Below are 10,727 nucleotides of genomic sequence, written 5' to 3'. Positions count from 1 at the left end.
TTGTTGTTTGTCATTTCTCCGATCACAAATGCAGACATGGTTTTATGTTTACACAGTGCGATGCAACGCAAAAAGACAGTAGAAGTCATTATAATCCGTAATTATGTCCCCACTGGATGCAACAAATGCCTCGTTTATAATGGGTTTTAATGTTTATGTCTCGTCGCTCTGGCCGGACATGGCATCACAGTATGTTAAGGGGTGTAACATTTCCGTCACACGCTTGAGGTATTTGGCCAATCACAACGCACTGGATAGCTGGCCAATCAGAGCACACCTCGCTTTTCAGAGCCATGAGCTTTGTAAAAATTTATGCATTTCAGAAAGGCGGGGCATAGAGGAAAAACAATAATGTACAGTATGTGGAAAATAATGTGTTTTTTTAACCTTAAACTGCATAAACACATTTCATTACACCAAATACACAAAATAATGTTCTTTTTAGCAGCATCATATGACCCCTTTAAGAAACTAGCTTTACAAGCATAAAAATATCAATGCCCTTTGCTCCACTTTATAGATGTTGAAGGTTTGCATTGAAAGCAATGGGCTTTACTGGCCGCATCAGTAAATAGCAGGTTTTGAGAAAAACGAGTTTAATTCAAAGGTCTGTACCTACCTGCTGCTGCTGCTGCTGTTGTTGTTTCAGGTGTTGTTGTAATTTCTATTAAAGAAAAATAACATAAAATTACAACAATCTTCTGTAAACTACATAAGAAAAAATTAAAACAAAAATGTTACATAGCCGTATGATGATTTTTTTTTTTTATCACTTGCAGTTTTATTACCTGGTGTGACTGATGTGGTTTCTGTAGTGGTTTCTGGAAGAATGAACACAAATACAAACACCATAGAATACCTCATGAACTCATTTGACAAGTGTGGTTTTCTTTCCTGGTAGACATACTAACTGATTTCTCAGGGGGGACGGTTTTTTTTTTAGACTCATTCAAAAGTCTAAAAGTACCTGCTACTGTTGTTGTTGTTGGTAGTGGTGGAGGTACAGTTGTTGTAATTTCTATTAAAGAAAAAGAGCATAAAATTACAACAAGCTTCTGTAAAATTCATAAGAAAGAAGTTAAATCCAAAAATGCTCCATAGCCGTATGATGATTATTTTATCACTCGCAGCTTTATTACCTGGTGTGACTGATGTAGTTGCCAATGTAGTGGTTTCTGGAAGAATGAACACAAATACAAACGCCATTAAATACATTATGCACTCACTTGATGAGTGCAAAAAAAATTCCTATAGACGATGCGCACTGATTTCTTAGGTTCATAATGGGAGAAGTTTTTTAAAAACAGATTTGGTTCTAATTCAAAGGTCTATAAGTACCTGCCAATGTTGCTGTAGGTACAGGTGTTGTTGTAGTTTCTATTAAAGAAAAAGAGCATACAATTCTAACAAACTTCCGTAAACTACATAAGTAAAAATGAAAACAAAAAATGTTGCATAGCCATATGATGATTTTTTAAATTATTTGCAGTTTTATCACCTGGAGTGACTGATGAGGTTTTTGTACTGGTTTCTGTAACAATGAACACGAATACAAACACCATAGAATACCTCATTAGCTAAGTGTGGTTTTCTTTCCTGGTAATTTCTCAGGGGGGACTTTTTTTTTTTTTTTTTACAGATCTGGTTCTAATTCAAAGGTCTACAAGTACCTGCCAATGTTGTTGTTGTAATGCATGAAAAACATTATTACATTTTATACACAGCTCTCTGGAATAGTTGATTCTGATTGGTCAGTTATGACATTCCAAGGTCTGTTATTCCCCGATGACAATCTTGTTGCCAGAATGATTGTTTTCTATGCTGTAATGGATTTAATATACTAAACTGGTAAGATTTTAAAATGCATTTCTTCTAAAATAACATTTTATGTCCTTTAATGTGGTGAAAAGCTGTGTAATTATACGATGTCCATCTTGTCTGAACTTCGTCTAAGCTTAAAGCCATTAGGAACTGTTTTTCTTTGAGGAAAGTAAGTACCTTCTGTTGATAATGCTATTGGTACAGATGTTGTTTGTGCTCTGGCTGTTAAAGAGAAAGAGAGATTATTCAATTCAGAAACACACATTTGTTTGTCACACATTTTATTGTCTTTTTCACGTTAAGACCGATAATCGAACTGATAACAAAACCTTACTCTGTGACAGGACTGATATGAACACCAGCAGATGCTGTGAAACCAGAAACAATCTCATGATGAAGTCAGAGATAATACCGCAATGCTGAGGTCCTTCTTCTGTAATCAGAAAGAGCTTTATTTGGTTTCACTTTATTTTGATGGTCCCTTTAACACATTCTGTTGACTGTAAGTAACATTGCACCTACATGTCTACTAACTCTCATTAGAGTATTAGTAGAGTATTAGTAGACTGGTAGGGTTAGGGTTAGAATAAGTTGACATGTACTTGCAACGTTACTTATAGTCAGTAGAATGTTTGTTGGGAGACCATGGCAATAAAGAGTTAGCAGATATTAAGCAAACCATCTACTAATACTTTGATGAGAGTTAGTAGATATGTAGGTGCAACATTACTTGCTGTCAAAAAAATGTTCAAAAGGGACCATCAAAATAAAGTGTTACCCTTTATTCTCACTAAACCGATGGCAATCTGGAATATCGGAAATAATAATAATTTATTAGAAATTAGATATTTCTAGCTTTGAAATTTGACTGTAGGACCTGCTTTCAAAGGATATATATCAATATTCAAACGATCCCACTTTATATTGGGCATCTTTAAATGCAAATGAATTCATGACACATTAATTAATCTTATGGATTTAGTCCATGTAAATTTGATTTTAGAAGAAAACATTTTCTTGTAAAATACTGTGTAAATACAATGCATTTTCCTGGAAATACATAGTATGTTTTACAAGAAAATACTATTTCAGTCTTTTAAATTTCCTGTTTAATTCAGTGTGTTACTTGCCATTTCTTTATAATTATTTGTGTAATTTACTTTCAATTTTTTTAAGTGTGTCAAATCAGACCTTACCTGATCGGTCTTCTATAACAAACAATTTTGCAAAACATGTACACAATAAGCAGATTTATCAAAGATTTTACATTACATGTTATAATTTTATAAATACAAATGCAAAGTAGATCAAGACACCTAATATAAAGTGACTGAAATCCATATTAAAGCCTAATTACACCTATATAACGTGAAAGAACTATTTAATTCTGAATATTATTCATGTATAAAGGTAAATATTTTGTGAACACTGATATCTTCTATCATATTGCTTCTATCATCTTCTATCGTATATATTGTTTTATAAAATCATAAACATGATAAGCAACTTAATTGGCCTGTTGCTTTATTTTTGCTTTTTTCTCAACTTTTAACATGTATAGCACAATATACCCATTATGTAATGTTTAAGTTGCATAATCCATTACACATGCAAGGATAAACTGAAAGAGCATATAGTTTAGTAATATTAAATAGAAAGATTTGACTTACCTCATACAGCTTCTTCTGAGCTGCTCTTGCACCTGCTGTGAGTTAGCAGGAAGTTTCATCGGTTATTAAGCACGTCCTGGCACTGTTTACAGGGAAACATCTCCTGGAATGGAAGAAAAAAAACGTTTTGTTGGAATACTGCCAGTATTATATAAAAAAAAAAAAACTCACCTTGAATCTTTCCTTCAAATATAATCTCACATTAAAAATATAAATACTTTATATTGGCCTGTATATCCTTCACTTACTCGATTTACTAAAAAATAAGTATCAAAAACTATTATGCCCCATAATCCAGCAACATACTGTATTAAAATATGCCATTACCCTGTACAATTCCTGTGAGTTTTTTAGGCTTTACACATTATAAAACCTGAGAATGACTGAACACACCTTCCTTGAGGGAATTCAGAAAGCACACAATGAGTCTTTTTTTTTTTTTTTTTACAAAATACTAGTAAACACTTCTAATACTGCTGAGGGACTATCTGGTCATTTGACATCTTTCCCTCTTCTGACTGCCATAATCCATAATTCTATATTTTTTGATGAAATGACTGCATTCAGAATGTAAGGAATGTACAGAATGTGGATCACACAGAGAATAAATATCAGCTGACACATGAACAGGTGAGAAACCAGAATTGATACTTTGTGTTCAGAACACTTTAGTACTGATACAGAAAATGAAGATGATAATATCAATTATCAATATCAGTCACTGCAGGATCATTTGTATGTCGCTTTGGAGAAAAGCGTCTGCTAAATGACTAAATAAATAAAATGTTTGTAAGAGTTATGAGTCTGTACTGTACCTGTTGAAATGGTAACAAATAGTATGTGCCTTATAATCATTATCTACTAATAAATAAACTGCATATCTACCCAACTTTATTTCAGACTACACACCCAAACCCTCTTGCATAATATCCAACTAATAATTAAAATCCATTGGTTATAACTGAGCTTGTCTAACTGGAGTTTTTCCTTTGTTATAGCAAATCTTATGAGAATTTTGCAAAACAGCATGTACACATTGAATAGATTTATCAAATGTCTTAGCAGTATGACGGAACTTGACGGAATTACACCTCATGCTCATTATTTGACTCTAAATATAATGAATAAATATATTTATTGGTGTCTTATCATAATGCTGTTTTACAAAATAATGAAAGCATTAAGCTACTTGATTGGCTTTATTAGCCTCTGTTTTCTCAATTTTATCCTTTAAAAAATTTCAAAATATAGTCAGTTATGTTTTTAGTCTAAACCATTACACAAGAAAGGATACATTTTCTAAACGTATGAGTGTAACATTCAAGATAAAGATATGCCTTTCCCTCAGACAGCTTATTGTAACTCATGTGGTTTAGCAGGAAGTTAACATTGATTTAAAATGTTTAACATCTCCTGGAATGGAAGAAAATATGTTACCATTGGAACACCAAAAAATGTAAATGAATGGTCTTTCACTACAGATATAATCATACAATTAGATTAATAGCATTGTAAACCTGTACACACACACGCACACACATATATTGCATACTTTATATAAAGAACTATATAGGACTCACTAACAAAAATCTACCAAAAAGTACTATATCTCAAAATATTACCATTATTACCCATTATTGTGATACCACAGTGATCTTTACTGTGGGTTTTTACAAATGCATCTGAACACATATTCCTTGAGGGAATTCAGCAATTGCAATGTAATACTGTTTATTAGCACAGCTATTTATTAGCACGATATTATAATTATTGTACATGTATTTAATGCCCCAGTTCCTGTTACTGTCCTAGAGCAACAATTAACTCTTTTCACACACAATCATGAAGCATTTCTGCAACAATTATAGAATCGTAAATTTGGCAAATTTGCATTATACTGTCGTGTTATATTACCATGGTATTAAATTCCAAAATAAATCAATAATAATACATTTAAAAAACAGCTGCTGAGGGAGTGACTGTAAACTTAATATATTTTTTATCTTCTGACTGTCATAATCCACCATTTGTTTTCCCTCTTGAAATCTGTGTAAACCTAATAGTGGGGTTTTTCTTTTGCTGTTGGAGGTAATGGGAATGCAAAAATTATATAGGCCTATGCAAATAATGTCCTGAATGAGAATCACAAATAATAATAATTTTTCAAAAATCCAGCTGACAAACCATAAATTATACTTTGTTCACACACACACTTTAGTACTTACAGAAACTTCATAACACTTATTAAAATTCATTATTAGTTAAACGATTTGTGAGTCAGAGTGACTGAACAATCTCAGTCACTGTATGATATATCAGATGAGATGTCACTAAATGCTCAATAAACAACATAATAATGTCTCTATTGTGACAGACTTTATCGCCACCTTCTGTTCAAGTGAATGAAATGAAATTTAGACTAGAGTTTCTAGACGCAGAAAACAGTATAGCCTAAAGATTTTAGAAGGGAAATACAGATATTTAATAGGTTAACCATCACTTTAGGTCTAGAAAATGACAAACGTATGACACCAACTGCATGAACAGTGGATTTAGTCAATGTTGATAGTATTAATGTCTGATTACTAAGGTTTCCAGAGAAAATGTTGAGTTTATCACTGTCAAATGAAATCAATAAAATAAACCAAACATCCCAAAACCATAGCAACCATTAACACGACCCAAAAACTAAAACATGTGGTGAGTAATAAATGCAACCTAAAACTATTTTTTGAGCTAAAAATGGCATTAAATTCCATTGTATTTTCATAAGCATGTTAATACATATTAATGAAATATTATGACAACAACACTGTTGTAAAATGTTGAGCTTACCAAACTATTTCACAAGCTGTGTCCAAAATGTAGTTGTCTGTATTTTTTGCACTTGCCTACTCAGAATCCATTCGTCTTATTATAAGTCAGTGCACCATCTGAATGATTTTGAAACTAATATTAAAGGGTAAAATCATACAGAGTTGTTTTAAAGCATTAGTATCTCACTCACCATCATTAAGCTGCTCATTAAGACAATTACCCCTCAACCACAGGCACCAATAAACTAAAATAAGCTCTTTTCCCATTAACAGTTTAATATCAAATACACTGTTTATGTCAGTATTAATATTTGTGTGTACTCCTTTTTTAAAACAATTTTTCTTTTTGCAAATCCAAATGAAGCAAGCTTGTTTTTTTACTTGCTAAAGTGTGCATTAAACAGAGAAAAGCAGAGACCAGCAAGACCATTCAAAGTTTAAAAGGCAAAACACATACAGTATTTTACAACTTGGTTCAGTATGTGTCTTCTGATATAAGTTATGTTTTAGTAAATGAATTGTAGACTTCAATTTCTTAAGTTTGAAGAGTTTTAAACCTTTAAAGCAATTAAACAGATCTGATAATAATGATGAATCAGTTATTTTCATCGTATATGCTCAATTATGTTTGTATGTAGTTGACTTTATGTGTGTGAGAAACAGAAAGCAAGTTGAAGAGTGAGACTTTATACAAGTTCCTTTTCCTGTGCAGTGACATTCCTCTCCTTATCAGTTTTTTCTTCTTGAAAATAGCAGTGGCATTCATCATCATAGACTTAATGAACCAGTCTCTGCTTTCATTTGCCTCCATGGATGAGGCTGATGTTACGGCTGTGTCTTTTTAACCTGTAATATGAGAAATCAATTAAAACCCAGCAAACAATTATAATCTGGCTTATCGCAACATTTGACAATGGAACTGAATTCTCACATATTTCTGGTTGTATGTTCATTCAGCCAAAGAACTTAAATGGAGTTGAAAGACCAACAGAATATTAGTTTTCACTATCAGTTTCAAGACACTTGGTGTCTCCTGCTGCTGAGCCGAATAGATAGAATATCACTGGTGCTGCCGAGAGAATCAACACAAAAAATACAACTGAAAACGTGAACAGGTTTTACAAGCAATCTCGTAATTAAGGACATACACACATAACATTAGCTCAAAGGTCAATGATTACCTCTCCATGGCTCTGCTGCTGTTTGTGCAATGGCAAAAAGAAATATAAATTATACAATTATAAAACACTCTCTACAGTATATTAAAAAACACACTGCATAGCTGTATGATGCATCTTCCCTCACTAGCAGCATTAATACGTGATGTGATTGCAAGTGTGGTGGTGGTTTCTGATTTTACAGATGTCCTACAGAGCTTTATTACTTCCACTGCAAAAATACAGTTAAACCGATCTTAATCTGGAACTTTTGATAAAAAAAAAGTTAGTTATTATTATTATTACAACAATTTGGATATTTACAACTATGAATTTGAAAAAGTTCCAACTTTATATTGGGCATCTTTTACTATGAGCTGACCTTAAAATGTATAAGAGTGGACATTGTGGAGCTACATATACAGTACATGTGGTTGCTCAGTACAATACTGTATTTACTATTGAAAATATGAATCTTAATTTGTACTCCCATATCTAGGGACTATCTAACCAAAATCCCAAAGGTTCCTTTATTATTCAAAGAATTGTTTTCTTTAGCATACTTTCATGTATTCATATGTAGGCCTACAGTATATGCAGTGAACATACATTTTGCTTAGCAAAAATTGAGGAAACAATTTATCGAATGTAATATTAAAGAGATTTTACTTACCTCTGCATCTTCAACGTCTTGTATCAGATGTGGGTTAAATTGCTATGCAGCAAGTGTGCATTGACTTTTAAATGTGTCCCAGCCGTGTTTCAACAGCAGAGCATCTCCTGGAATAAAAGAAAATAGGTTTTCATTGGAACACTGCCAGTAATTATCACAAAAAACATTCAAACAATAGGACTTAAATTTAATGAAATAAGATCAAGAAAAAAAATTGAAGAAATACATTTAATGTAACTATTAAATTAACTGGTTTTAAATTCAAAACATGTTTCCAGTTTTACAGTGGCATTCATTCATTCAAATGTATGTGTCAGTATTTCATTTGTTTAACCTTACTTCATGCCAATAATTACAGAATCACGTGTTTTTCTTTATGAAGATACAGGACTGTTTTATTTCTTTTCCTGAATCAGACTGATATTACGGCTTTATCCTTTGCACTTTTCTTAATTTCAGCTCGATGCTGTTTGGCAGACCGTACTTGACCAGCTCCTGTTTTATCTGAAAAAAAAAGATGGACAAACAGATCCAACTTTCCCCATGTTGTCTATTAGCACCGCATTTTGTATGAATAGTCATGTTTGTGTCTTACTCGCTGTAAAATGATCTGAATGCTTCCAGTATCTGTTAGGTCAGAAAAGGAGGAAAGTTTCACTTGAACTTCACTGACGTAGTCTAAAAGCACACATAATGTTGAATTATTTTTTATGGTTTCCAATAACTGTGCAGCTTTCATCGTCCTAAGCATCATTACTGGAGTCTTGAGAAGGACATGGTCATTTGAGATGTTGATATTGCAGTCTACGAACATACATAAAAAAAACAGGATAACTTTGCAGATGTTTAACCATCTTGTAAATGAATGCACTCTTTTTTCGTGTCATCTGCACCAGTTTTATTTGTCGGTGAGCAGGACTACAGGAAAAATGCGGAAGTATGATCTAGTTTTCACAAAAGCCCTGGAGCTGTCAAAGTCTGCCAGATGAAGGTTTTACAGCTCCAGGGGTTATAGTCATCAAGGATTCTCATGATGAATATAGTTGACAAAGTGAAAAAGAGTCCTTCTTCTGTGATGAGAGAGAGATTTATTCCTTAAAGAAAGCAAATTTATGTGTTCCTTTTTCATATGGAAAAAATAAGCTGCGTCCCAAATGACGCACCATACACTATGCACTTATACATTATGTAGGCCTACTTCTACACTATGTACTCAACCATGTAGTGTATGAATTATATAAGGTTATTTTGTCATTCATAAACGGAGTCTGATAATTATACAATTTCAAACATCTCTCTTTTTTTCTTCATTTGAGCTACTCTACCTTGTGTAGCTATTAACCTGGTTTAGGCCTATAGCCTACTTTAAAATTGTCATTGTGTTTGTGTAGTACAAATATTGGTTTTATGACAATTTGCTTGATATTTGTAATATATTTTGATACTTACCTCTGAAAGATTCATCAAGCCTGCTCTTGCAGATTAAATTAAAACAATGCAGGAAGTTATTACTGATTTTAAAAGCTTGAACAGCGTCTGTGTCGAAGGGAAGTAGAAGGCTTTCATCCACGGAATGTTGGGTAGGGGCCATAAAACGTCAACCTGAAACTGCATCCAACCGTATTTTGCTTTCAATGATTACGTTATCACATTTTAATTAAATATTAAAATACAAAAGCATCACTGACACGTCTTGATCTTACCGAATAATTTCACCGATGTATTTAGATAATTATTTTAGCGGTTCATTTACTTCAGGTCAGTTATCTCGCTCATTGCTGTCTCTCCCTCGTGGTGAGCAAAGGAACAGCCACACGCACTGTTAAGCATTTTCTGCCAGTCTATCAAATGTACTGTATGTCAGTATTTCCGTGCTGTATTTATATATATATATAAAAAAAGGTAAAACAAACGAAGTAAAATTTTCAACTGGTTAATATTCTAAAGCATATCATGTTGACATCGGGACAGCAACCAGCAACACAACAATACAAAAGAAAATGGTATGCCAAATATACAGCTATTTCCTCATAGCTTTTTCAGTGTTTTTCTACAGTATAATTACACTATAACACAATAACAAAATTATAAATTTTTCATGAGCTGAACTCAAAGATCTAAGACTTTTTCTATGTACGCAAAAGGCCTATTTCTCTCAAATATTGTTCACAAATCTGTCTAAATCTGTGTTAGTGAGCACTTCTCCTTTGCCGAGATAATCCATCCACCTCACAGGTGTGGCATATCAAGATGCTGATTAGACAGCATGATTATTGCACAGGTGTGCCTTAGGCTGGCCACAATAAAAGGCCACTCTAAAATGTGCAGTTTTACTGTATTGGGGGTCCGGGGGGGTCCGAAAACCAGTCAGTATCTGGTGTGACCACCATTTGCCTCACGCAGTGCAACACATCTCCTTCGCATAGAGTTGATCAGGTTGTTGATTGTGGCTTGTGGAATGTTGGTCCACTCATCTTCAATGGCTGTGCGAAGTTGCTGGATATTGGCAGGAACTGGAACACGCTGTCGTATACGCCGATCCAGAGCATCCCAAACATGCTCAATGGGTGACATGTCCGGTGAGTATGCT

General features: G+C 33.4%; 1 long non-coding RNA gene and 1 pseudogene across 1 annotated transcript; both read right to left on the bottom strand.

The window, feature by feature from the left end:
- Positions 1–10,727, bottom strand: part of LOC107549330 (uncharacterized) — a 68,108-nt pseudogene that overhangs the window by 7,551 nt on the left and 49,830 nt on the right.
- On the bottom strand, positions 989–1,689 carry LOC107549345 (uncharacterized). The gene is made up of 3 exons (XR_001604552.1): positions 1,671–1,689; positions 1,140–1,175; positions 989–1,018 (listed from the first exon to the last, which is right to left on the bottom strand). It is a non-coding gene; the product is annotated as an uncharacterized lncRNA (long non-coding RNA).

Source organism: Sinocyclocheilus grahami, unplaced genomic scaffold, assembly GCF_001515645.1.
Source record: "Sinocyclocheilus grahami isolate Dianchi unplaced genomic scaffold, SAMN03320097.WGS_v1.1 scaffold369.1, whole genome shotgun sequence".
NCBI lineage: Eukaryota > Metazoa > Chordata > Actinopteri > Cypriniformes > Cyprinidae > Sinocyclocheilus > Sinocyclocheilus grahami.
Note: the sequence above shows the minus strand (reverse complement) of the source record. Positions and strands in the feature narration are given on the sequence as shown.